At 39.8% G+C, this 14,823-nt stretch overlaps 1 pseudogene across 2 annotated transcripts in view; it reads right to left on the bottom strand.

Annotated features, from left to right (window-relative positions):
- Positions 1-6,136: 6,136 nt before the first annotated feature.
- The window catches only part of LOC149156759 (putative pentatricopeptide repeat-containing protein At3g13770, mitochondrial pseudogene), an 82,214-nt pseudogene continuing 73,527 nt past the window's right edge, over positions 6,137-14,823 (bottom strand). The window contains exons 3-6 of one of the 2 annotated variants that reach the window (XR_016262335.1): positions 11,887-11,948; positions 11,680-11,779; positions 6,300-6,361; positions 6,137-6,191 (exon numbers count right to left, since the gene is read on the bottom strand). The product of XR_016262335.1 is annotated as a putative pentatricopeptide repeat-containing protein At3g13770, mitochondrial pseudogene, transcript variant X1 (transcript). Of the gene's footprint in view, positions 6,192-6,299; positions 6,362-11,679; positions 11,780-11,886; positions 11,949-14,823 lie in introns of those variants that run through there. The other variant, XR_016262336.1, reaches the window with a different exon arrangement.

The following is a 14,823-nucleotide window of genomic DNA, read 5'->3' as shown; positions in this document are numbered from 1 at the left end:
GATACTTTCTCAAGTATTGAGTAAGTTGCTTTCATAAATTAAACTGAGACTAACTCAGGAAAAGCACATAACTAATTATGTTGGCTATTGAGCTAGAGAAACTTAGGAAAAGTATTTATATAATGATTATGTTTTAATCTCAGTCGTTGATCTCAAGTGAGGCAAGATCTAATCTCAACTATCCATCACTTTGGAGGTTAGGGTTAGTGATTTAGCTCAATGAGAAGTTATAAAAGCAAGGCTAAGGAGAGGACAAAAACACGCCAGATAGTGAGCATCAGACTTGAGAGGAGATCTCAGTGATTGAGAGGAGAAGGACTTCCACTCAAGTGTGTCAGGTCCGAGGAAGGTGGAAGGGTGAGCATAGAAGATTCAAATCAGCCAAGGATAGGGCTTAATTAGCTGGATCAGATCCACGGTATGTTGTATTTGTAAATTTCATCGTAGGTCATTATCCCGAAATGGGAGCCCAAGTAGATTTTGATTAAGATTTAATGAAGAACTGATTTGATTGGGTAGAATTAGTATGTGTCAAATGTGTGATTGAGATTGGTTAAGATCTTGCTTCTGCTGAATGTTTATGTTAAGAACTCAAGTATGGTTTTATTCCATAGACACAAAATTTGTTGGGAATTAATTACCAAGTGTCGGGTTCAGAAATTAACAACTAAAACCCACATTTAAAAAAAAGTTTGTGACCATCCCAAGGTGAATGGATAAAGAAAATAAAGAATAATCACAGGCATTTCAATGAATTTTCTTTGATATTGAAGACAAACATCCTCATAAGATAAAATAATTATATTAATATCCAACAAATGACCACAAAGAAATTAACAGGATTGCTAAGTACAACAGTATCAATACAACATGGGAGCGCAAGGGCCACTCTTATATAAAGCCAAAACAAATCTAATCTCTAGACGTAGGAAAACAATGCTGGGAAAAAAATTGGAGTGATACAAGCCCTACGACAGGCCAAAAGCCAAATGCCCTGGAGGGATGGCATGTAAGGGGGTGCAAGGGAAAGGGAAGAAATCTCGGTGCTCCCTTAACCTATCACCTAAAGAGGAGGAAACACAACTCTCTGTGGGCCAACAACCTTTATATGTGTGTCTCTATTGGCTTCTGAGGCCAAAGAAAAAAATCCCATGATAAAAGATCGTCCAGAAGCATTGTAGGAAGAATTGGTCCACCAAATATCTTGCCATCTCAAGGAAGCAAGATGTTGATGTTGATTTGGGGTAGCATCGGATGTGCTCTAGCCATGAAAATTGGTGGAGAGGCTAAAGCACATGAGATCTTCAAGGCCCAAAAATGGTTTGGGGAAACTCCACGATTAGAGAGATATTAAAATAATTAATATTTTTAATGGAGTTCTTAAGTCTAAACTTAGGAAAATTAAAATATTAATGGGTATTAATATAAAACTGGGTGAGAATGTTCTAAATGACATGGATCAAGCCAAATATAATCTTAGCCGTTGATTAAGGACTTAATCTCGGCCATTGAAGACACAACAAGAAAAGCATAAGAGGAGGCTTGAGGGTCAATTGAAGATACACCAAGATTGATCAGTCAGTTCGATTTTCTGGAGCGGGGTTTGCTAAGAGAAATCGAACAAGTGATTTGAGTTGCAGCGAGGGGCAGTGAGTACATAGCATAGTGGCAGAGATGGCACCAAAGTGCCAGCACAGTGATTGAGGAGGCTACACAGAGCCAACAGGAGCCACGCAGAGGCAGCCAGAGACTGCGCAAAGGTTGAGGGGCCTATGTGGGTGACGCAGAGGGCCATAGAGCTGACACAGAGAGGTAGACGGCTGATGCAGAGGGTTCCAGAGCTATGTAGAGGCTAGCAGGGCTTACGCAGAGCCTTGGAGAAGCGTCGGAAGGATTTTCGTGGGGCAGACTAGTATTGAGAAGCTGAATATCTGCTTCTAAGAAGAGGTATCACTGCCAGATAGAAATCTCTGTTGGGTGAGCCAGTTTGGCACCCTAGTTGCACTCAAGAAAGCTGCTTAATAATAAAACCCTCGAAACTGCTGCACTGGTTTTCCCAAGTTGGGTTTTTCCCAGGGACGATTGTCCAAAAATAACAGTGTCCCTTGTGTGTTTGTGTATTATTTCAGTTGTTAATCGGAGATGAGTTGAGGCTGCATTTGTATTTATTTTCAGTATTTATATGGTTAAATAACTTGTTAAGGAATAAACAAGTAGGTGAAATAAACAAGATAATGCAGGAATAATTTCTAACGTGTTAGACTTAGAAATTCCAACATGGTATCAGAGGATTGTAGATCACAGGAGGACTGAAGGCACCAGCGAAATCAAAAAATTGAAAGCAGAAACAATTGTCCCGAGAGACAAGGTTGTTCCTAAGCAGAAGGCAGCAGAGAAGGAGTGACGCAGAGAGCTTACGTCATCATTTCGAAGCAGAGAGAGGGTCGGCGCAAGGGCAGAGAGAGGAAAAAGAGGCTCACGAAGAGCCACGTCATCCTACTCAGTCAGGTAGGTTTGATGCAGTTGGCCAGAGGAGGAATTCAGTCTTGCCGAGATTGAGCATAGCTAAGAGGCTCAGTTTCTTCAGCTATTGAAGCCTAGGGAGCTGCGTGCAGATTGTGGATTGGGAAGCTGGTGGGGTAATGTTGTTGTGGAAGTAGAACGATACCTAACGGGACAGAACCAAGGTAGAGGGAGTTGCTGCCTTGAGGGATTTCTAGCCAAGAAATCCAGATCCAAGTTGCAGTTGCAAAGAGGATTGGAGAGGAGCAGATCGACAGTTGGCGGGAAGATTTCCAGCAGGGAAATCAAGACTCAAAGGGAGTCTAGGAGAGAACTTCCAGGAGGGAAGTCGAGACTCAGAGGGAGTCCAGTAGAAGAGCAGAGATGGCAATGAACGGACTGAGGGATCAGGACAGGTTGGACGGGGCCTCCAACTTTGTCATCTGGAAGGCCAGGATCTTGTCTGTTCTGGATAGACATCGCATCAAGGGCTTCGCCTTGAGAACCGTGGCTATCCCAGTCGACCTAGCTGATAATGAAAGTTATGAGGATGCAATGGCGAAGGAAAAGTGCATAATCCTTGATGGGGTCAAGGATCATGTAGTACAGCTTATTGTCAAGAAGAACACGGCAAAGGAGATGTGGGATACTTTGACGACATTGTATCAGGGCACTTCCGTGCAGAGAAAGATGCTACTGGAGAATCAGTTGCGATCGTATCAGATGCAGAAGGGGGAGCAAATAGATCTATACCTCAGCAAGTTGCAAGAGATTCGGGACCAACTTACTTCCATAGGGGCCACACTGGATCAGGAGTTCATGGTGAGGACCATCCTGAATGCAGTCCCAAGGATTGGGAAACATTTGTCCAAAGCATTTTGGGCAGAGTTGATCTTCCAAGATGGGAAGAGATGTGGCTAGCTCTTTGCCAAGAAGAGATCAGACGGTTGACCAAGGCGAGAAGTAGCAGCAAAGGAGGTCGAATCAAGAAAGAGGAGGAAGAGGATGTAGCTCTAGCATCTGCAGGACAGCAGGGGGAAGAGGAAGAAGAAAGACATCTCCAAAGTGAAGTGGTTCCATTGTGGGGAGTTGGGTCATTATGCAACGTAGTGTCCTAGGAAGAAGAATAAGGGAGAGGCTTCTGACTCCAAGGCAGCTCCAGCTAAGGCAAGAAAGAAGTCGACACTGATGACGATTGTGCCATGAGTGCTCATGCACCTCTAGAGAAGAGGTGGGGTGACATCGAGTTGTAGTTAGGAGGACTACAGAAGATGTAGGGGCAGGATCGTTGAGGTACCCAAACTCTTGGATCATATCCAACTACGGGAGCCCCGATGACAGTAGCAGGATGACGGATGTCAGGTGGAACAAGATGCAGATGGAGCGACAAGGCAATGCTAGAGTGCAGTGGTCTCTGACAGCACATTGAGGGTTGCAGCAGTGCGAGAAGCACAGAGATGGTTGCAGCAGTGCAGAAAGGCACAGAAGTGGTTGCAGCAGCGCGAGAGGCACAAAGGTGTTGTAGCAGTGCAGATGTAGGGGGGTTCCAGGCTAACAAGGATGTCAGTATTTGGGTAGATCAGTTACTTACATCTCAGTAACTGAGTTGCAGTGCAGCAGTAGCAGAGGTAGTGCTATGGGCAGCACGATGTAGCATGATGAGAGAGAATTGCAATGCAGATGCAGCGCTGGGAGGAAGGACCAACAGCAACACGGATGCAAAGGGAGTTGTAGTACAAATGTAGCAATGGTAGTGGTAGAGCCATGGGCAGCAGTACAGGAGGCAATACTGCAGAGGATTTAGGCAGTAGGCCAAGCATCAACACAGGTACCGGTGCCGGATGATCAAGAAAATGTTCAGTGGTGGAGCATTACTAGAGCACATTCCTCGCTAAGAGGGAGTGTTGATTTGGGGTAGCATCAGATGTGCTCTAGCCATGAAAATTAGTGGAGAGGCTAAAGCACATGAGATCTCTAAGACCCAGAAATGGTTTGGGGAAATTCCAACCAGTTAGAGAGATATTAAAATAATTAATATTTTTAATGGAGTTCCTAAGTCTAAACTTAAGAAAATTAAAATATTAATGGGTATTAATATAGAGCTCGGTGAGAATGTTTTAAATCACATGGATCAAGCCAAATCTAATCTTAGTCGTTGATTAAGGAATTAATCTCGGCCGTTGAAGACTCAACAAGAAAAGTATAAGAGGAGGCTTGAGGGTCAACGGGAGATACACCAAGATTGATCAGTGAGTTCCATTTTCTCGAGCAGGGTTTGCTGAGAGAAATCGAACAAGTGATTTAAGTTGCAGCGAGGGGCAATGAGTACATAGTAGAGTGGCAAAGATAATGCCAGAGGGCAAGCATAGTGATTGAGGAGGCTACGCAGAGCCAGCAGGAGCCACGCAAAGGCAGCCAGAGACTGTGCAGAGGTTGAGGGGCCTACGTGGGTAACACAGAGGGCCATAAAGCTGACGCAGAGAGGTAGAGGGCTGACGCAGAGGGTTCCAGAGCTACACATAGGCTAGCAGGGCTGATGCAGAGCCTTGGAGAAGTGTCGGAAGGATTTTCGTGGGGCAAACTAGTGCTGAGAAGCTGAATATTTGCTTCCGAGAAGAGGTACCACTGCCAGATAGAAATCACTATTGGGTGAGCCAGTTTGGCACCCTAGTTGTACTCAAGAAAGCTACTTAATAATAAAAACCTCAGAACTGCTGCACCGATTTTCCCAAGTTGGTATTTTCCAAGGACGATTATCCAAAAATAACGGTGTCCCTTGTGTGTTTGTCTATTATTTCATTTGTTGATCTATAGATGAGTTGAGACTGCATTTGTGTTTATTTTCAGTATTTATATGGTCAAATAACTTGTTAAGGAATAAATAATTAGGTGAAATAAACCAAATAATGCAGGAAGAATTTCTAACGTGTTAGACATAGAAATTCCAACCGTTGTTGAGCTATGGATACAGAGGAATGCCCACTAGAAAGGCAGGACTTATCCCATGATTTGAGTTGACAACTCCGCAAGAGTCTCACTGGCAGAGGAATGCCCTGGGGTCTCATTGATTTGGACTCTGCTAGAATAGTGTTGCTAATTGCCTACCTCCTGGTGCCCCTGCGTGCTAAGAACACCAAAAAGAAGGATGTGATCATCCTAGTAGTGTCTGGTTGAGGGGGTGAATAAAGCATGGAAAATTGGAGTACAAATACATCCCTCATGAACAATGCCAAGCACCACAAGTCCAAGAACAGGAAAATGTAATCAGAAAACAATAATCTGAAATTCCCTTATCGTGAGTTTGTCTTAATGGTTTGTTGAAGGCTCCTTTTCACATCCCATAGTTTTGGGTTCTACATAGCCTATGAAAAGTCTAGATAAAAAATAACCAAACATCTAGTTGAAGTTGATCTTTGAAGAGAAAAACGAAAATATCTTCTATTTTAACGCAAATATTTAGATGTGCACTTTCAATAAATTTTTACTCCATCACTTTAGCCGCTACATGTGTAGCAGGCCTTTTTTGTATCAAAGCCCTATATGTCTATTAATATTAATAGTCAAAAAGAAGCTTTAAATGAAAAAAAACCTTATAGCTCATTGTTGATGCAAGGATGCCAATAAGTGCAAGTCATTTACCATGCAAACCTTTCTTCGTAGTATGCTTCACCAACCATTAATGATCCACCCTAATGAGAAATGCAATGGTATAAGGATGTTAACAAAAATAAGCATCAATCCACTTAACATTGAGCTATATGAAATTTCCAAGTTTGTTAGGCATATAATTTGCTCACCATTCATCTTTTCAGTAATATAATGTCGGAATGTCCATATTTTGTGCTTCCAATTGAAATATCTATAGAGACAAAACAATAAAGGTTAGAGATTGACAAACTAATTATTTTATTAACTCTATGAATGAAGATGGTAAACCCTTTATATACAGATACAGTTCATGCTTCTAACATACAAAGATTCTCCCCATATAATGCATACGTTAGATCTCAAAAGACCAGTTTTCATGGCCAAAAAAGGATTAATACATCGTCCTTTAGAATTTCAAATGCAAGGCTTATCACTTGCATAATTTTTGTGTTGCAAAAGCTTGTGTTTATAGTTGGTTGTGCATACAATCACCAATAATCTCTACAAGAAGAAAGAAAAATCATGCTCAAATTAATTATTCTCGTGACCTTAACCAGAATTATCAACTAGATAGTTCAAAAAAAATGGCAATTCAATCTCAATCATTAAACCTTAGTTTAAGAAAACACAGATTTCGAGTGCGAGTGAGATGGGATGTTTAAGCCTATCAAAAGCCGTTGTTAAGTGATAATTTCCAGCAATATCATAAACAAAAAAGGGTACCTTTCTAATGAAAACAATTAGGCATTTCGGTTTCAATTTTGGCCCAACAAGGATAAGTCAAATCCAATAAGTGACATTTCATTATGAAATGAGTATGGTTCCTTACCATGCAACTTCACTAGAAGTATTTGGTAGAAGATGTTTGGATCAAACCTAAATAATTGGATGGACCTAAAATTGATTATGCATTAATCTCTTGAGCTCCAAGTTGATAAAAATTTCAATTTCATTCCCCCAAATGGGGTGCTAGGGAGGTGAATAGAGGAAGAAGCAATATGTCAGTAGCATAATAGTAGGGATTGGTTGGCACGTTGGTGTTTGTGAAGGATACAGTAGCGAGGGGAAGGGAAATGGAGAGGTATCATGGCTCAAACTCCCCAAACCTACATTAATATGATGTATCTTGTACCAAGACAAGCCATTACCATGGTAGTCAAAGCCTCGAAGACTGGGATACATAGCAAATGATGTATATCGGTGCCATGTTAATGTAAACCACATAGTATAAGGGATGAGGCCTTTCGAAAGTTTCATTAATTTTTGTTTGAAAAGTAAATGAACTGAGTGTTGTCTACTCTACGCACTCAAGAAGAGTCTCAATTTGTGGTGGAGGTTGTTTCTCTGAAACAAGCAAGGTTCTTTTGTGATGATCTAGCCCAAAGAAAGGTGCCACTGCTGCTGTTAGAGAACAATGGCTAGCAGCAATCAAGTTGAAAAAGGTGACACTAAACAAGGACTGCACAAGGGGCACCCTAGAAATGCAAAGGCAATATAAACAAGAGCTCTAGTCCTCCATTGAATAATGCCAAGGTAGTGGTGAAGGAAATAGTCGAACACTAGCACATCATGTTTTCCTCTAAAATTAAGAAAGAAGTGGAGGAGATTGAGGAAATGGTTTGTCAAAAGAGAAGATGAACCTCTAATAATCAAGTGCATAAAGAAATCATCCCCTCGGTACCCGACCTCAACTCCTCCAGAAGCAGAGATACCAAATTCCTCAAGCTAGTAAAACCAGTGTTGCAAAAATCGCAATATTATCGCGATAATATCGGAAAATCGTGATTTTTTGAGTTTGGCGATATTATCACCTGATTTTTACGCTAATATTTTTTTCACAAAAAATCGCGATAACTTGAAAAAATCGCGAATTTTTGGGAAAAAGTCTTTGAAAAAAAAATTCTTCGATTTTTTGAAGAGGAGGAGCAACAGTAGGAGGAGGTGACACACCCTACCCAGGCTACCCCTATCACCAGTAGAGGACGTGGTCTACCTCCTGTAGCTCCTAGTTCTTCAGCTTCTAGAGCACAGCAGAGTCCACTGCCAACTCCACCAGCATCTACATCTAGAGGGGCAGAGGAAATCAGTAGTATTAGACTTTAGTTATTTGGTTCATTTCATTGTATATGACATTATGACTCATGATATGAGATACATTATTATATTTTTGTTGATATTTTGAGGCTGAGTTGGGACTTAGGAGTCAGGACTTACTATTCAGGACATGATTCACTGTTATGTGTGATGTAGCACTAGAAATGATATTACACATCTTATATATTAGTTCTTTTATCATATTTATGTGTCAATGTATTTATTTTATGTTGTAGATGCTTTAGATATTAAAAAAGTTGGAAAAAATGAATATTTTTGTATTTTACGATTTTTTCCCGATTTTTACGATTTTTTTCCGATTTTTTCCCCTCGTCGATAATATCCCGATAACGATAACTGCAACATTGAGTAAAACTATATTGGCATATGAAGATATTCATGGCCATGATTTTGGAGCTTAAGAACACCCAACATAATGAAGTCCTTACTAAATTGGAATAGATGGAGAAGAAATGCAATATCCTGACCGATGTGATTTGGCACTCAGAAGCAGTGGCAGAGGACACAGAAAGTGATGAGAAAGCTAATATGGCAGAGGAGCCTGGTGGTCGGTAACAGTCATGTAGACCACACCCTACCAGATGGAGCAACCCCGGATTGATTTCAACATGCAGTTCTTAAGGCCCTTAGGGTGTAGATCAGTTGGCAATAAATAGGGTGCATTATTAAAGCGCTCATTGTGATGTTGATGGTTCAAACCACCAACTAGCCCTGTGTGCCACGAGGGGCCACATTGGTATGCCTGGAGGTTATACTGGCAGCAGTTGGAATCAAACATATGCCACGCAACTATGAGCCCACCTTAAATGTCGATTCTGCCAGTTCACATTAAATAAAATTAAAAATTCAACCAAAAAAAACAAAGAGTTCTTAAGTTTGTTTGTATGCTAAGAGTAAGTCTCCATAGATTGACCTCAAAAAATGTTGTTTAAGCCCTCAAACAAAGAATTTTCAACTTTGACCGTGCTCAATGGATTTTAAGATCAGGCTTGAACATGGCCCCTACAGGTCCACAATGTTGATTTTCCACCCTATACAGCACCCAAAATGATGACAATATACATAATGACCCAGTTCAAATAAAAAAGGTTAAAAGGGAAGGGAAGGAATACACCAGCAAATTAGAAATTGAAGAAAACCAAAGAGATGTAAGAACCCAGACAAATAGGCACAAATGTAATAAAAATCAAGAAAAACCGAGAGAAACAACCTCCAAAAGAAACACATTAGAACATCCTCCAACTAAACCTACAAAATGAAGCAAACTATGAGTTCAAAGGCAGAAGACAAATGAAAATATCAATCAACCACACTGAAGTTTGAACAAGGACGTCAACCACGATAATGACCAACTGAAATACCACAGTGAATAAACATTAAAAAAACATGATTTGATTGATAAGATGACAAACCAAAACCTGCTCTGAATACTAAAATAAGTACGGACGCAGAATTACTAATGTTGATGTTTGTAGCTCAAGCAAGTACTTCTACACATGCCTAAGCGTCTAGGTGTGCAGAAGTCGCCCAAAGTATCTTTAGGATACTTGCTCAAGTATTGAGTAAGTTGCTTTCATAAATTAGACTGAGCCTAACTCAGGCAAAGCACATAACTAATGATGTTGGCTATTGAGCTAGAGAAACTTACGAAAAGTATTTACTTTACTGATTATGTTTCAATCTCAATCGTTGATCTCAAGTGAAGCAAGATCTAATCCAGTCATCCATCACTTTGGAGATTAGGGTTAGTGATTTAGCTCAATGAGAAGTTATAAAAGCAAGGCTAAGGAGAGGAGAAAACACGCCAGATAGTGAGCACAAGACTTGAGAGGAGATCTCAGTGATTGAGTGGAGAAGGACTTCCCCTCAAGTGTGTCGGATCCGAGAAGGTGGAAGGGTGCAGCATAGAAGATCCAAATCAGCCAAGGATAGGGCTTAATTAGCTGGATCAGATCCAGGGTATGTTGTATTTGCAAATTTCATCATGGGTCATTATCCCAGAATGGGAGCCCAAATAGATTCTGATTAGGATTTAATGAAGAACTGATTTGATTGGGCAGAATTAGTATGTGTCAAATGTGTGATTGAGATTGGTTAAGATCATGCTTCTGCTGAATGTTTATGTTAAGAACTCAGCTATCTTTTTATTCCATAGACACAAAATCTGCTGGGAATTAATTACCAGTTGTCAGGTTCAGAAATTAACAACTAAAACCCACATTGGAAAAAAAGTTTGTGACCATCCCAAGGTGAATGGATAAAGAAAATAAAGAATAATCACAGGCATTTCAATGAAGTTTCTTTGACATTAAAGACAAACATCCTCATAAGATAAAATAACTATATTAATATCCAACAAATGACCACAAAGAGACTAACAGGACTGCTAAGTACAACAGTATCAATACAACATGGAAGCGCAAGGGCCACTCTTATATAAAGCCAAAACAAATCTAATCTCTAGAAGCTGGAAAACAATGCTGGGAAAAAAATTGGAGTGATACAAGCCCTACGACAGGCAAAAAGCCAAATGCCCTTTAGGGATGTCATGAAAGGGGGTACAAGGGAAGGGGAAGAAATCCCGGTGCTCCTTTAACCTATCGCCTGAAGAGGAGGAAACACTGCTCTCTGTGGGCCAACAACCTTTATATGTGTGTCTCAATTGGCATCTGAGGCCAGAGAGAAAACAACCATGATAAAAGACAGTCCAGAAGTATTGGAGGAAGAACTGATCCATCATCCACCAAATATCTTGCCATCTCAAGGAAGCAAGCTGCTGCTGAGCTCTAGATGCAGAGGAGTGCCAACTAGAAAGGCAAGACTTATCTCATGATTTGAGTTGACAACTCCGCAGGAGTCTCACTGGCAGAGGAATGCCCTGGGGTCTCATTGATTTGGACTCTGCTGGAATAGTGCTGCTAACTGCCTGCCTCCTGGTGCCCCTGCATGCTAGGAGCACCAGAAAGAAGGATGTGATCATCCTAGTAGTGTCTGGTTGAGGGGGTGACCAAAGCATGGAAAATTGGAGTGCAAATATATCCCTCATGAACAATGCCAAGCACCACAAGTCCAGGAACGGGAAAATGTAATCAGAAAACAATAATCTGAAATTCCCTTATCGTGAGTTTGTCTTAATGGTTTGTTGATGACTCCATTTCACATCCCATAGTTTTGGGTTCTGCATAGCCTATGAAAAGTCTAGATAAAAAATAACCAAACATTTAGTTAAAGTTGATCTTTGAAGAGAAGAACGAAAATATCTTCTATTTTAACACAAATATTTAGATGTGCACTTTCAGTAAAATTTTACTCCATCACTTTAGCAGCTACATGTGCAGCAGGCCTTTTTTGTATCAAAGCCCTATATATCTATTAATATTAATAGTCAAAAGAAGCTTTAAGTCAAAAAAATACCTTATAGCTCACTCTTGATACAAGGATGCCAATAAGTGTAAGTCATTTACCATGCAAACCTTTCTTCATAGTATGCTTCACCAACCATTAATGATCCACCCTAATGAGAAATGCAATGGTTTAGGAATGTTAACAAAAATAAGCATCAATCCACTTAAATTAAGCTATATGAAATTTCCAAGTTTGTTAGGCATATAATTTGCTCACCATTCATCTTTTCAGTAATATAATGTCGGAATGTCCATATTTTGTGCTTCCAATTGAAATATCTATAAAGACGAAACAATGAAAGTTAAAGATTGACAAACTAATTATTTCATTAACTATATGAATGAAGATGGTAGACCCTTTATATACAGATATGGTTCATGCTTCTAACATACAAAGATTCTCCCCATATAATGCACACGTTAGATCTCAAAAGACTAGTTTTCATGGCCAAAAAAGGATTAATAACTAGTCCTTTAGAATTTCAAATGCAAGGCTTATCACTTTCATAATTTTGGTGTTGCAAAAGCTTGTTTTTATAGTTGGTTGTGCATACAATCACCAATAATCTCTACAAGAAGTCAGAAAAATCATGCTCAAATTAATTATTCTCATGATCTTAACCAGAATTATCAACTAGATAGTTCAAAAAAAATGGCAATTCAATCTCAACATTAAACCTTAGTTTAAGAAAACACAAATTTCAAGTGCGAGTGGGATGGGATGTTTAAGCCTATCAAAAGCAGCTGTTAAGTGATAATTTCCAGCAATATCATAAACAAAAAAGGGTACCTTTCTAATGAAAACGATTAGGAATTTCGGTTTCAATTTTGGTCCAACATGGATAAGTCAAATCCAATAAGTGACATTTCATTATGAAATGAGTGTGGTTTCTTACAATGCAACTTCACTAAAAGTATTTGGTAGAAGATGCTTGGATCAAACCTGAATAATTGGATGGACCTAAAATTGATTATGCATTAATCTCTTGAGCTCCAAGTTGATAAAAATTTCAATTTCATTCCCCCAAATGGGGTGCTACGGAGGTGAATAGAGGAAGAAGCAATATGTCAGAAGCATAATAGTAGGGATTGGCTGGCATGTTGGTGCGTGTGAAGGATACAGTAGCTAGGGGAAGGGAAATGGAGAGGTATCATGGCTCAAACTCCCCAAACCTACATTAATGTGATGTATCTTGTACCAAGACAAGCCATTACCATGGTAGTCAAAGCCTCGAAGACTGGATTACATAGAAAATGATGTATATCAGTGCCATGTTAATGTAAACCACATAGCATAAGGGATGAGGCTTTTTGAAAGTGTCATTAATTTTTGTTTGAAAAGTAAATGCACTGAGTGTTTTCTACTCTACGCGCTCGAGCAGAGTCTCAGTTTGTCGTGGAGGTTGTTTCTATGAAACAAGCAAGGTGCTTTTGTGATGAGCTGGCCCAAAGAAAGGTGCCACCCTTGCTGTTAGAGAACAATGGCTAGCAGCAATCAAGTTGAAAAAGGTGACACTAAACAATGACTGCACAAGGGGCACCCTAGAAAATGCAAAGGCAATATAAACAAGAGCTCTAGTCCTCCATTGAAGAAAGCCAAGGTAGTGGCGAAGGAAAGAGTAGAACACTAGCACATCAAGTTTTCCTCTAAAATTAAGAAAGACGTGGAGGAGATTGAGGAAAGGGTTTGTGAAAAGAGAAGATGAACCTCTAATAATCAAGTGCATAAAGAAATCATCCCCTCGGTACCCGACCTCAACTCCTCTAGAAGCAGAGATACCAAATTCCTCAAGCTAGTAAAACTATATTGGCATATGAAGATATTCATGGCCATGATTTTGGAGCTTAAGAACACCCAACATAATGAAGTCTTTACTAAATTGGAATATATGGAGAAGAAATACAATATCCTGATCGATGTGATTTGGCACTCAAAAGCAGTTGCAAAGGACACAAAACGTGATGAGAAAGCTAATATGGCAGAGGAGCCTAGCGGTCGGTAACAGCCATGGTAGACCACACCCTACCAGATGGAGCAATGATGGATTACACCCTCATCAATGCTCCATCCAACTCAACTTCTAAAGAACAACTATAGTCATTGTTGCTGCAAAATCTAGCAGAACCAGTGCAAGGACTCGCCAAGTGGCGGACCAGACCTTATGGCAACAATGAAGAAGTGTTGCCATTGTCACCTCGGTAACCTTCATCCTGCACTGAGATTTCAACCACAAGGGAGGCTTCCTTATATCACCTATGAGATACTCTAATACTAGGGATTAGGCTGACTTATTTTCTTGAAGGTCTAAAGGATGAATAAAGGGCTTGGCAAGGCCAAAGATGACAAAGGTATTCAATGCTAAGGTTCAAGCTCAGTAAGGAAGAAGTTGCTATAAGTTATGGTTTGAATCATCTTCAATATTAGGGCATGCAATGGCATATAGCGACCTAAGAAAAACTCTCCAAGTGATCTTCAACAAGTAGCAAGGGTTTCCAATAGAGACAAGGGCTAAACTCAAGCAAACAAATTTAGGGTTGTTAGATATGCATAAACAACAAGAAAAGAGGTGATATCAACCCTTCCAAGGCATGCAAGGCAATCTATAATGCTTGATTTTGCTTGTGTATGATGTATAGAGATTAACCTACAATAAAACAACAATTTTACACAAATCAACTCCTTAACACTAGTGCCTACCCTAGCCATCTAGGACAGAGAAATTTAGACAGTTTTTATTTAGTTTTTGAGGTAATCAACACACTTTTAGACTAGCATCCTATCCTGCAAATGCTAATGAAGTCTTAATGACACAAAATAACAAAGACAATGATGGAGTAAGGGGGGATGTTCTAGGGCATCCACTTCTAAAACCCTACTTATTATTCTTGTGAGGGGAGAAATGAATTATAAGGTTTGCAAATAAAGAGTTTTCTTATAGGCTTTGAATGAAACCATGTGATTATGAAGCAAAGTTTCAACAAGAATAAGCATTTAGTCATGGAACAAGAGAAACCCTACAAAAAACATGAAAGCGTGAAAAATATCAAAGATATACAATAAACATACAAAAATATTTCATAATAGCACTTCTTTCAATCCCAAAACAATGTCTTCAAGCAAAAGTCCTCTCCAATAGTAAGTCACATCCAAAAA

Source organism: Pinus tabuliformis, chromosome 9 (assembly GCF_031772625.1).
Source record: "Pinus tabuliformis cultivar Carrire ecotype Pingquan chromosome 9, CPIR1, whole genome shotgun sequence".
Lineage (NCBI taxonomy): Eukaryota > Viridiplantae > Streptophyta > Pinopsida > Pinales > Pinaceae > Pinus > Pinus tabuliformis.
Note: the sequence above shows the minus strand (reverse complement) of the source record. Positions and strands in the feature narration are given on the sequence as shown.